Source organism: Apium graveolens, chromosome 10 (assembly GCF_009905375.1).
Source record: "Apium graveolens cultivar Ventura chromosome 10, ASM990537v1, whole genome shotgun sequence".
Taxonomy (NCBI): Eukaryota; Viridiplantae; Streptophyta; class Magnoliopsida; order Apiales; family Apiaceae; genus Apium; species Apium graveolens.
This window is the reverse complement of record NC_133656.1, coordinates 223020249-223033476: the sequence shown is the minus strand read 5'-3', so window position 1 is coordinate 223033476 and position 13228 is coordinate 223020249. Positions and strand designations below refer to the sequence as shown.

The 13228-nt window shown below is 39.5% G+C and overlaps 1 non-coding gene across 1 annotated transcript; it reads right to left on the bottom strand.

Moving 5' to 3' along the window:
- Positions 1 to 619: 619 nt before the first annotated feature.
- On the bottom strand, positions 620 to 726 carry LOC141694087 (small nucleolar RNA R71). Its single transcript, XR_012563418.1, has one exon. It is a non-coding gene; the product is annotated as a small nucleolar RNA R71 (small nucleolar RNA).
- Positions 727 to 13228: the final 12502 nt, after the last annotated feature.

The following is a 13228-nucleotide window of genomic DNA, read 5'->3' as shown; positions in this document are numbered from 1 at the left end:
GTCATCAGTGATTGTTAAGGTTCATTGACTCGGACAGTGTTACTTACCTACTCTTTTCCTTGTCGTGTTTCAGGTACTCTAGCGAGCGTGTATGCATACACGTTCGCGGGCTCATAAGAGAACTCTGGATCAAGCCGAGGAGGAAGTTGTAGTGGTTCGAAGGGATGTTTTTGAGGACGAAGAGAAAGTAGAAGAAGAAGAGAAAGTCGATGAACCAGTTTTAGTAGTGATGGGAGACAAGGTAGAAATTCCTAAGGCTTTGATGGACTATTCTCAGCCTGAGATCAATGATATTCAGTCAAGCATCATCAGATCAGCCATCTCGGCTAACACCTTTGAGATCAAGTCGAGCACGATTCAGATGATACAGAACTCAGTTCAGTTTGGGGGTTCTCCTACAGAAGACCCCAACATGCACATCATGGATTTCATCAAGATATGTGACACTTTCAAGTTCAATGGGGTGACTGAAGATGCTATCAAGCTGCGACTCTTCCCATTCTCTCTGAGGGATAAAGCAAAGTGCTGGTTACATTCTCTACCACCAGGGTCTATCACCAAATGGGAGGAACTTGCTCAAAAGTTTCTCACTAAATTCTTTCCCATGGCAAAGACTGCTGCAATCAGGAATGCTCTTACTCAGTTTGCGCAGCAAACTGGAGAATCTCTGTGTGAGGCTTGGGATCGCTATAAGGAGATGCTTAGGAAGTGTCCTCATCATGGCATGCCTGATTGGATGATTATAAACTATTTCTATAATGGTTTAGGCGCACAGTCCATACTTATACTCGATGCAGCGTCTGGTGGAGCCTTGTGGGCCAAAAGCTATAATGAAGCTTATGAGTTGATTGAGCTAATGGCAGCTAATGAATACCAGAATCCTACGCAAAGAATATTGCAAGGCAAGGTACCAGGAATTATGGAAGTGGATACAACTACTGCTATAGCTGCTCAACTTCAAGCTTTGACGATGAAAGTGGACTCTTTGGCTAATTATGGAGTTAATCAAATCACTAGTATTTGTTAACTTTGTGCGGGGGCACATGAAACTGAGCAATGTGCTATTTCTAGCGAATCAGCTCAATTTGTGAGCAACTTTCAGAGATCACAGCAGGAAGCTCCAGCCACTTATCATCCCAATAACCGCAATCATCCTAACTTCAGCTGGAGCAATAATCAGAATGCGGTGCAACAACCTTATCAACCATACACAGCAAAATTGTATAACCCTCCTGGTTTTCAACAACCGTAATATGCCCTAGGAAACAACTCCAACTTCAGTAGTTACCGCAAGCTAATGAAAAATCTGAATTGGAGGAGTTGAGGCTCATGTGCAAGAGCCAAGCTGTTTCTATCAAGACCTTCAAGAATCAAATTGGGTAGATTGCTAATGTATTATTGAATCATCAACCTGGCACGCTTCCGAGCAATACTGAAGTGCCAGGCAAGAAGGAAGCTAAGGAGCATGTTAAGGCAATTATATTAAGGTCTGGTAAGGTTGCAAATCCTGAAAAAGCCAAGACTCCAGAATCTGAAGTTGAGGTTGAAGAAGAAGTGCAGAAGGAAGCAGAAGTGGAACCAAGGAAGATTACTGTTGAGCACACTTCTCCTAAGGGTAATACAGGGGAGAAACAGATCTATCCTCCACCTCCTTTTCCTAAGAGGTTGCAGAAGAAAAACCTGGATAAGCTATTTCAGAAGTTTCTGGAGGTGTTCAAGAAACTTCACATCAACATACCTTTCGCTGATGCTCTTTAGAAGATGCCTAGTTATGCAAAGTTTATGAAAGGTATTCTCTCTAGGAAGGTGAAGCTTGATGACTTAGAGACCGTTGCTCTCACGGAGGAATGCAATGCTGTCCTACAACAAAAATTGCCTCCGAAGCTTAAAGATCCTGGAAGCTTCTCTATTCCTTGCACCATTGGAAATGTGTCATTTGACAAATGCTTATGTGACTTGGGAGCTAGCACCAATCTAATGCCTTTGTCAATCTTCAAAAAGTTGGACTTACCTGATCCAAAGCCTACTTATATGACTTTGCAGTTGGCCGATCGTTCTATTACTTATTCACGAGGCATAGTTGAGGATGTTTTGGTCAAGGTGGATAAACTCATCTTTCCTGCTGATTTTGTAATTCATGATTTCGAGGAGGATAAGAAGATTCCCATAATCTTGGGAAGACCTTTCTTGGCGACTGGTCGAACCTTGATAGATGTGCAGAAAGGTGAGCTCACCATGCGAGTGTTGGATCAGGATGTAACTTTTAACGTATTCAATACCATGAAATTCCGTACGAAAAATGAGGAGTGTTTTAATATGGAGATGGTCGATTCTGTGGTTAATTATGAACTTGATCGATTGCTAAGGTCCGATGCCTTAGAAAAGGCCTTGTTGGGGAATTCCGATAGCGAAGATGACGAAGGTGATGAACATTTGCAATATTTGAATGCTTCTCCCTGGAAGCGAAAGATAGATATGCCTTTTGAATCTCTTGGGTTGGAGGAGCTAAAAAGTTCTCCAAAGTGCCTCAAGCCATCTATTGAGGAAGCTCTTACTCTTGAGCTTAAGCCTTTACCGAACATTTGAGGTATGCATTTTTAGGTGATGCATGTACTTTGCCTGTTATTATTGCATCTGACCTTTTAAGTAGCGATGAGGAAAAGCTTTTAAGAATTCTTAGAGAATTCAATTCATCAATTAGTTGGACTATAGCAGATATCAAGGGAATCAGCCCTTCGTATTGCATGCACAAAATTCTGCTAGAAGAAGGAAGCAAGCCTACTGTTGAGCAACAGAGAAGGCTAAATCCGATCATGAAAGAGGTTGTGAAGAAGAAAATCCTCAAGTGGCTAGATGCAGGGATCATCTATCCTATTTTTAACAGTTCATGGGTGAGCCCAGTTTAGTGTGTGCCAAAGAAAGGTGGTATCACTGTGGTAGCAAATGAGAAGAATGAGCTTATTCCTACACAAACAGTCACGGGGTGGAGAGTTTGCATATATTATAGAAAGCTGAACAAAGCTACAAGGAAATATCACTTCCCTCTTCCTTTTATTGATCAGATGCTTGATAGATTGGTTGGGCATGATTGTACTATCTTCTGGATGGCTATTCGGGATATAATCAGATTTGTATCGCTCCAGAAGATCAAGAGAAGACTACATTCACATGTCTTTTTGGTACCTTTGCATTACGAAGAGTTTCTTTTGGGCTATGTGTAACACCAACCACTTTTCAGAGGTGCATAATGGCTATCTTCTCTGATATAATTGGAAATAATGTAGAAGTGTTCATGGACGATTTCTCAGTTTTTGGAACTTCTTATGATGAATGCTTGCACAATCTTGGGTTAGTGCTGTAAAGGTGCATTGAGACCAAATTGGTTCTAAATTGGGAGAAATGTCATTTTATGGTGCGCCAAGGCATCATTCCGGGTCACAAGGTTTCTAGTAAGGATCTTGAGGTGGACAAAGCCAAGGTGGGGGTTATCGAAAACCTTCCTCCACTAATTTCTGTGAAAGGAATTCACAGTTTTCTTGGTCATGCGGGTTTCTATAGGCGGTTAGTCAAGGACTTCTCAAAAATTTCTAAACCTTTATACAATCTTCTGGAGAAGGATGTCCCGTTCAAGTTTGATGATGAGTGCCTAGCTGCTTTTGAGACATTAAAGAAGAGTTTGATTAAGGCACCTATTATAACTACACCTGATTGATCTGAACCGTTTGAGATGATGTGCGATGTAAGTAACTATGCAGTTGGAGCAGTTCTTGTGCAAAGAAAGAACAACATATTTCATGTAGTCTACTATGCTAGTAACACCCTCAATGGTGCTCAACTGAACTATACTACTACTGAGAAAGAACTCTTAGCTATTGTCTACGGTTTTGAAAAGTTTCAATCTTATTTACTTGGGACGAAGGTGACAGTCTTCACTGATCACGCTGCCATTCGCTATCTCGTCTCGAAGAAGGACTCGAAGCCAAGATTGAATCGATGGGTTCTTTTACTTCAGGAGTTCGAATTAGAGATCAAGGACAGAAAAGGGACTGAAAATCAAGTCGCCGATCATCTCTCGCGTTTAAAGGATCCAATTACAACTTCACAAGATAAATCTTTGATTAACGAATCTTTTCTCGACGAGCAATTATTTGGAGTGCAAGTAGATGAACCGTGGTTCGCCGACATTATGAACTACCTTGTGAGTAACGTTATGCTTCCAGATTTGACTTCCGCTCAAAGGAAGAAGTTTCTGCATGAAGTGAAGTGGTATATGTGGGATGAGCCATTTTTTTTCCGACAAAGAGCTGACCAAATCATCAGGAGATGTATTCCTTACAGAGAAACGGGGGGATCTTGCGAGATTGTCACTCAATGACTTATGGAGGCCACTATGGTGGAGAAAAGACAACAACCCGTGTTCTTCAAGTGGGATTCTTCTGGCCTACATTATTTAAGGATGCGCATCACTTTGTTTTTAAGTGTGATCGATGTCAACGTGTGGGTAATATGTCCAAGACGGATGAGATGCCTCTTAATGTGCTTCTCGAAGTTGAAGTCTTTGATGTGTGGGGAATTGACTTCATGGGGCCATTTGTCTCATCTTATAATAATCAGTATATCTTGTTGGCGGTTGATTATATCTCGAAATGGATTGAAGTCAAGGCGTTTCCAATGAACGATGTGTAGGTAGTGCTTAATTTTCTTTACAAGCAGATATTCACAAGATTTGGGACTCCAAGAGTCATAATCAGTGATGAGGGATCACATTTTTGCAATTGCAAATTCACTGCCATAATGCAAAGGTATAATGTGAATTATCGCATTGCTACGGCTTATCATCCTCAGACCAATGGTCAAGCTGAGGTCTCTAACAGAGAGATCAAGCACATTTTAGAGAAAGTTGTGTGTCCATCAAGGAAGGATTGGTCTTTGAAGCTGGATGGAGCTGTTTGGGCATATAGAACAATGTAGAAGACTCTATTGGGAATATCTCCGTTTTAGTTGGTTTATGGTAACGGGTGTTATTTGCTAGTGGAGCTCGAGCATAAAGTATATTGGGCTTTGAAGAAATTGAACCTTGATTTGGATGCAGCTGGAAAGAAGAGGATGCTTCAATTGAATGAACTCGACGAATTTTGACTTCAAGCGTATAAAAAAAAATGTACAAGGAGAAAGTCAAGAGGTGGCACGATAGGTGTCTAGTGCTCAAATCATTTGTGTCGGGGCAACAAGTTGTTTTGTTTAAATCTCATCTCCGTCTTTTTCCTGGAAAATTGAAGTCAAGGTGGTTAGGGCCGTTTGTTGTCAAAACTGTGTTTCCACATGGAGCGATGGAGATTTTTGAGAATGATTTGGGCCAAGCATTTAAGGTGAATTGTTAGAGGTTGAAGCATTACTATGGTAACACGGAAAACCGCGAGGTGGTTAGTGCCATTTTGTTGTCCGTTTGATCTTGCATTTCTACGTCAAGCTAATGACGTAAAGCAAGCGCTTCTTGGGAGGCAACCCAAGTTTGTTGTACATTAGTAGGTAGAGGAAGCAGAAAGAAAAGAGAAAAATACAAAAAAATCAGAAAAACAAAAAAAATCAGAGTCAACTTCAGTAGCACGGCGCGCCCGTGCTGGGAAGCGGGGCGGCCACGCTGTTTTGCTAGTAATTGGGCGCTCCCGCGCTGTCCTAGCGCGCGGCCGCTTTGAAACTCCATAAACTGGGTGCGCCCGCACCAAGACTGCACGCGGCCGCACTGGGGTCCGGATTCAGAAAAAAATATAAGGCATATTGTGAAGAGAAAATTGGGGACTTATTCTAAAAATCAATTTTTACCCGAATTTTACTCTTCCACATCCCAAATTTCCCTCTCCAAATCAAACCCATTATTCCCACTATTCCCATAATCAATTCCCACTTCTATTCCATATCTAATTCTCTCCCAACCTCCTATATATACATACACTTATACATAAATTTCTCCATCACTTCTCAAATTCTCAAACACAATTCTCTCTCAAACACTTATCTTTTATTCTCTCATATTCAATCCCAATGGCGCCCAAAAGACAGCAAACTCAAGTAAGTAGCAGCACCACTGATTCTTCAATTGCAGGTGGTGTGAGACCAAGGTTTTTAACTCCCGAGGATGAGTATATGAGGCTTCTCTCGAAGCCTATAGACAAGGAGCGTGGTTTTCTACCATCAGGGAAAGATGGTAAGTTGTTGGAGATGATCTTGGAGATGGGCTGGGTAGCTCTTTGCGAGGCACCTGCTGCTGTGCGTGGTTCGTGAGTTTTATGCTAATGCTAAGGAGGAGAAGAATGGTTTCACGGTGGTGAGGGGATGACGGTGGAGTACAGTGCCGCAACGATAAGGAGGGTGATTGATCAACCTGAGAGAAGGGCCGGGCAGGATATCTGGAACGAGAAGACTCCGGAGGAGTTTGATTTGGATTTGATAGTTGCTACTCTGTGTGTGCCTGAGACTCACTGGAAGTTCAAGTGGGGAACGACTGATTATTCCACTTTTCCGACATCGTGCATGAACAGGTTTGCACATGCATGGAATGCTTTTATTTGTGCTAATATCATGCCATCTTCTCATGTGCATGATGTTACTGTGGAGCGTGCACGGTTGTGATGGGGTATTCTTCAGGGAGACTATGTTGATCTTTGGATGGTTATCCATCAGAGTATTCTGAGGTTCTTACGAAGGAGTACTATGGGTTTGATACCCTATGCGTCCATTGTGACGAAGTTATGTGTGGCAGTTGGTGTTCATTGGCCAACACATGAGCAGCTGCAGCTCCCTAGTGCTCCGATTGACAGTTTGACGCTGTTGAACATGACTGAGTGGTATGGTGGGAAGCCCGATCCTAAGGGGCTTGGTATTCATATGATCATCTGCTAGGTGGTAGGCCAGTGGATAGGGCTTTTGCCGGTGGGACGCTGCAGGAAAGGAGAGCAGTTTGGAGAGCTCAGTTGGGAGAGGAGGCTGGTCCTTCGGGATCGCAGCAGCAGCAGGAGGAAGCAAGAGCTGTTAGATATATTTGTGATGTCATGTCTAATATGATTTGTGTTTAGTTTTCAGATCTTACTTAAAAGGACAAATCAATACTTAACTGGAAATCAGTACTTATACTGAAGTCAGAACGTAAGATATCAGAACTTAAGTTATGAGGAGATATTTATCAGGAGATAATATCAGGACTTAAGGAGACTTTCAGATAAGGAAGGCGACTGATTGAAAGGAAAGAAGATCAAGACAAACGCAAGAAGAGATATGCATGAAGAAGGAATTCTATGAAGAATTAAATACTTGAAAGAAAAGATAACTGATTGATATATATTAGGAAGCAGAATTATATTCAATATCAATTAGAAGATTATCTTATAACTGTGTAGTATATAAACACAGGCATAGGGTTTACACTATAGGTGTTATCATTATCGAAGATATTATTCATTGTAATCCTAGCAGCTCTCGTGATAATTTGTTCATCACTGAGAGAGGACAGTTCCATATTGTAACAGAGTTTATTGTGTTGAAAACAATCTGTGTTCTGTTACTTATGTTCTTTAACTTGATTTGATTGTAGTAAACACTATATTCAACCCCCTTCTACAGTGTGTGTGACCTGACAAGTGGTATCAGAGCAATCTGTTAACATACATACAGTATAGATCCAAAAACAATCATGTCTGAAGAAGCACAAACTCCAACCAAGCCCACCAAAACTGAAGAACCTCCAAAGACTCAAATCCATAATCGATATGAGACTATTAGGGTAACCATACTGAAACCATCTGAATATCCCATATAGAAGGTGAGGATGTCTATGTTTCTGGAAGCTACAGATCCAGAATACCTTGACAGAATTAATGAAGGACCACATAAGCCAACCAAGCTCTCTGTTGTAGTTGCAGACCAGCCAGCACATACAGTACCAAAGGAGAAAAGTGAATATACAGCTGAAGATATCTCATCTATTGCTAAGGATGCAAAGGTACGACATTTGCTGCATAGTGCCATTGATAATGTCATGTCAAACAGGGTAATCAACTGCAAGACTGCAAAGGAGATATGGGATGCCTTGGAAATAAGATGGAACTGAGAAGTAAGAGGAATGGAAGGAAGTCAAGGACAGTTGCTCTTAAGGCTGAGGAGGATGTCTCCAAAGTAGCTGCCTCAAGAAAAGGCAAAGGAAAAGCTCTCATCAAAAAGTCTGATACTGAGTTGTCAAGTTCTGATAGTGATGATGACTCAGAAACTGAAAGCTTACCTGAGATGGATCCTGATGAAGAGATGATGAAGCTGTGTGCTCTTATGGTGAAAGGAATCACAAGGATTGCATACAGGAAATTCAGAAAGGGAAAGAAATTTTCCAGGAAAAGTGCAAGTTCTGATAAGAAAGGTTTCAGAAAATCTGAAAGCAAAGGAGGAAAGTCTGATAGAGGAGATTACTCAAATGTCAAATGCTACAACTGTGGTGAGAAAGACCACATATCTCCTGATTGCAAGAAAGTGAAGAGTGACAAAGGCAAGGCTCTTGTCACAAAGAAGAAAAGCTGGACATACACTTCAGATTCTGAAAGTGAGGTGAACTATGCCTTAATGGCAAATGCTGATAACAGTTCTGATGCTGCTGAGTTAAAGGTACCTCAAACTACTTATGCCTTTCATACTGATGATATTACTGAGTTGAGAAGATATCTTAAAACCATGTTCATTAGTTATAGAGATCAAACTTTAACATGTGAAAGATTAACTTCTGAAAATCTTGCTTATAAAAAGAGGAATGATTATTTAGAAAAAGAATTAGTTATGTTCCATCAAACTCAGAAAGATAGAGATGATGCCTTTTATGTTAGGGATGAAGTACTTAAAATGAATGAATCTCTAAAAACTGAGTTAGAAAAGGAAAAAGAGATTATCAGGACTTGGACTAACTCTGGCAGAATAACTCATAATTTGTTAAGTAGAGGAAACTGAAAAGAGGGTTTAGGTTATGGAGATGATAAGAATGATAAAGGAACTGTGAAAATTGAGCCTATAGTTGTTAAACAAAAGCCAAAGGTAAATCCTGTTAAGTTTGTAGCTGTAAAGTCTGATATTGATAAATCAGAAGTTAAAGAGAAATTAACTTCTGACAAACCAAAGCAGGATAAGCCAATTGAAGTTAACATAGGCTTAATGATGAAGAAGCAACTTAAACATAAGCTGAAAGATGTTAAGAATGTAAACAAGGTAAAGCCACCTAGGAAAATAGGAATGAAAAGGAAGGTGTGAATAAAAGCAATGATTATAAGCCTGTTCATAATGCTCCTAGAAAGAAATGTTATAACTGTGGAAATTCTAACCATCTGGCTTCTTTTTGCAGAAAGAATAAGAACATAAACTCCTTACCTTCAAAGTTAGGAGTTAAGAGTCAGTCTGTTAGATATAGGCCACAAAATCCTTATTTTCATTGTGGTAGTTTACGGCATTCCATTTATACTTGTAAGGAATATCATAGTTTGTACTATTATTATTATCAAATAAAACCTTCTTTAAAGAAAGTTAGCATTGTTCCTTCTAGTGTAAGTTCTAATGCAAAGTCTGATAATATAAATTATGATAAAAAAACTGTTAACATAAACTCTGATGCTAAATCCGCTGCAAATGTTAACAAACTTAATAAGGCCAAAGGATCCAAGCAAGTCTGGGTCCTTAAAAACTAATCAATAGTGGTCTTTGTGATTGCAGGGCAACAGGAAAAACATCCTAGTTCTGGACAGTGGATGTTCAGGACATATGACTGGAAATAAAGCCCTGCTATCAGACTTTATGGAGAAAGCTGGCCCAGGTGTGTCTTATAGAGATGGCAACATTGGAAAAACTCTGGGATATGGCAATATCAATCTTGGGAATGTAATCACTGAAAAAGTAGCTCTGGTCTCAGGACTTAAACACAATCTGTTGAGTGTGAGTCAAATTTGTGACAGAGGTTATCATGTGGATTTCTTTGAAGAACACTGTGAAGTTGTAAGCAAATCTACATGCAAAGTTGTTCTGAAAGGATACAGGCATGGTAACATTTATGAAGCCAAGCTTTCAACAAGTACTGATGGTTCTACAATCTGTTTGTTAAGTAGAGCATCAATTGAAGAAAGCTGGAATTGGCACAAGAAACTCTCTCATTTAAATTTCAATAATAGAAAATGAACTAGTCAAGAAAGATCTTGTGAGAGGACTTCCAAAATCAGTATTTGCTCCTGATGGCCTTTGTGATTCATGTCAGAAGGAAAAACAAAGAAAATCTTCGTTTAAGAGCAAGACTGATCTTCAATTCTTGAGCCTTATCATCTACTACATGTTGATCTATTTGGTCCAGTGAATGTCATGTCTATTGGAAAGAAGAAATATGCTATGGTCATAGTGGATGAGTTCACCAGATACACATGGGTGTATTTCTTGCACACAAAAAGTGAAACTGCATCTATCTTGATTAATCATGTCAAACAACTGGATAAATTGGTCAAATACTCTGTGAAAATCATAAGAAGTGATAATGGCACTGAGTTCAAGATTTGATTATGGAAGAGTTCTGCAAAGACCATGGAATAAAGCAGAAATTCTCTGCTCCTGGAACTCCACAGCAAAATGGAGTTGTTAAAAGAAAGAATAGAACTCTTACTGAAGCTGCACGAACTATGCTTGGTGAAGCAAAGTAACCAACCTATTTTTGGGCTGAAGCTGTGCAGACTGCTTGTTTTACTCAGAATGCAACGCTTATCAACAAGCATGGAAAGACACCATATGAGATGGTGAAGAAAAAGAAGCCAAATCTGAAGTATTTTCATGTATTTGGATGCAAGTGTTTTGTTCTTAAGACTCATCCTGAACATCTATCCAAATTTGATCTAAAAGCTGATGAAGGAATTTTTGTTGGATATCCAATTTCCACAAAAGCCTTCAGAGTCTACAATTTAAGAACAAGGGTTGTTATGGAATCTATCAATGTCTCTTTTGATGATAAGAAGATTACTGGACTTGAAGATTTCAATGATCATGATCAGCTGAGATTCGAAAATGAAGTTTTAAATTCTGATTCTGTAACACCTGACAGTCTAAATCCTGATACTGCAAACTCTGATGGATTAAACTCTGATGTTATTGAAACTGTGGTGACTACGCCAAAGCAAGATGCACCTGTACAGGGGGAGCATATTGAAGATCCAACCACATCTCAAGAAGCATCAGAATCTACAACAGGCTCTTCAAGTTCTGATTCATCAAGTTCTGATGGGCCAAGTTCTGATAATTCTCGAAACTCATGTTCTGATAGTTCTGGAAACTCAAATTCTGAAGGATCCAACTCAGAGAGCATAATTTCATGGGGAGCATCAGAAGATGTTGATGGAGACAGCATGGATCATGGGGGGAGCATCCAGTTCTAGAGATAACCTTCCATCTGCAAGGAAGTGGACTAAAGCACATACACCTGACTTAATTATTGGAAATCCTGATGCAGGTGTCAGAACTAGAACAGCTACATCAAATGAATGTCTCTATCATTTTTTTCTTTCTTAGACTGAACCAAAGAAAGTGGAAGAAGCTCTTCAAGATGCTGATTGGGTGCAAGCAATGCAGGAAGAGTTAAATGAATCTGAAAGAAATAAAGTCTGGACCCTAGTGCCAAGACCAAAGAACAGATCTGTTGTTGGTACAAAGTGGGTGTTCAGAAACAAAACTGATAGTGATGGCATAATTACAAGGAATAAAGCAAGGCTGGTTGCAAAAGGATACTCTCAACAAGAGGGAATTGATTATGATGAAACATTTGCACCAGTTGCTAGATTGGAAGCCATAAGGATATTTTTGGCTTATGCTGCTCACAAGAAGTTTAAAATCTTTCAAATGGATGTGAAAAGTGCTTTTCTTAATGGAGAATTGGAAGAGGAAGTATATGTTGAACAACCTCCAGGCTTTGTAGATCCAAAATTTCCCAATCATGTCTACAGGCTTGACAAAGCACTTTATGGCCTTAAGCAAGCTCCAAGAGCATGGTATGAGACATTAGCTCAGTTTCTTCTAGAAAGTGGATTTAACAGAGGGACTATTGACAAAACATTGTTCTATCTCAACCATAGAAAGGACTTACTTTTGGTGCAGATATGTTGATGTTATCATTTATGGTTCTACAAATGACAGACTTTGTAAGAAGTTTGCCAAGCTAATGCAGTCAAGATATCAAATGAGTATGATGGGAGAACTTAGCTATTTTTTGGGCCTTCAAGTCAAGCAGAATGAAGAAGAAACTTTTATTTATCAATCTAAGTACACCAGAAATTTGTTGAAGAAGTTTGGAATGCAAGATTATTCAAGTGCATCCACTCCTATGGCCACTGCAACAAAATTGGATAAGGATACTGGTACATCAGTAGATACTACTGATTACAGAGGTATGATTGGCTCATTACTCTATCTAACTACAAGTAGACCTGATATCATGTATGTTACCTGTCTTTGTGTAAGATTTCAAGCAGATCCTAGAAAACCTCACTTAACAGCTGTGAAAAGAATTTTCAAGTACCTTAAGGGTACAGCTGATCTGGGATTGTGGTATCCTAGAGAATCTGACTTTAAGCTAATAGGTTACTCAGATGCAGACTTTGCAGGATGCAAAATTGACAGGAAAAGCACAAGTGGAAGCTGCCAATTTCTTGGAGGCAGATTGGTTTCTTGGTTTAGCAAGAAACAAAAGTCAATTTCCACATCAACTGCAGAAGCAGAATACATTGCTGCAGGAAGCTGTTGTGTACAGATTCTTTGAATGAAGAATCAGTTACTGGATTATGGGTTAGAATTTTCTAAAATCCCTATTTACTGTGATAATTAAAGTGCTATTGCTATGACAGGTAATCTAGTTCAACACTCAATGACAAAGCACATCAGCATTATGAACCACTTCATAAGGGAACATGTGGATGAAGGTACATTGGAATTGCATTTTATTCCAACAGATCAACAACTAGCAGATATCTTCACAAAACCACTGTGTGAAGCTACTTTTACAAGATTGGTAAATGAACTTGGAATGGTTTCAGGTTCTTTCTCTAAATCTGCTTAGTTTATGTTCTGATACATCAGACTTTATGATCAGTATTTACATATATTACTATCTTTGTATATTTTGTGCTTAATTGAAAATTTTTCTAAGTGTTGATTGTTGTTTGATGTGAATTTCTAAACTCTG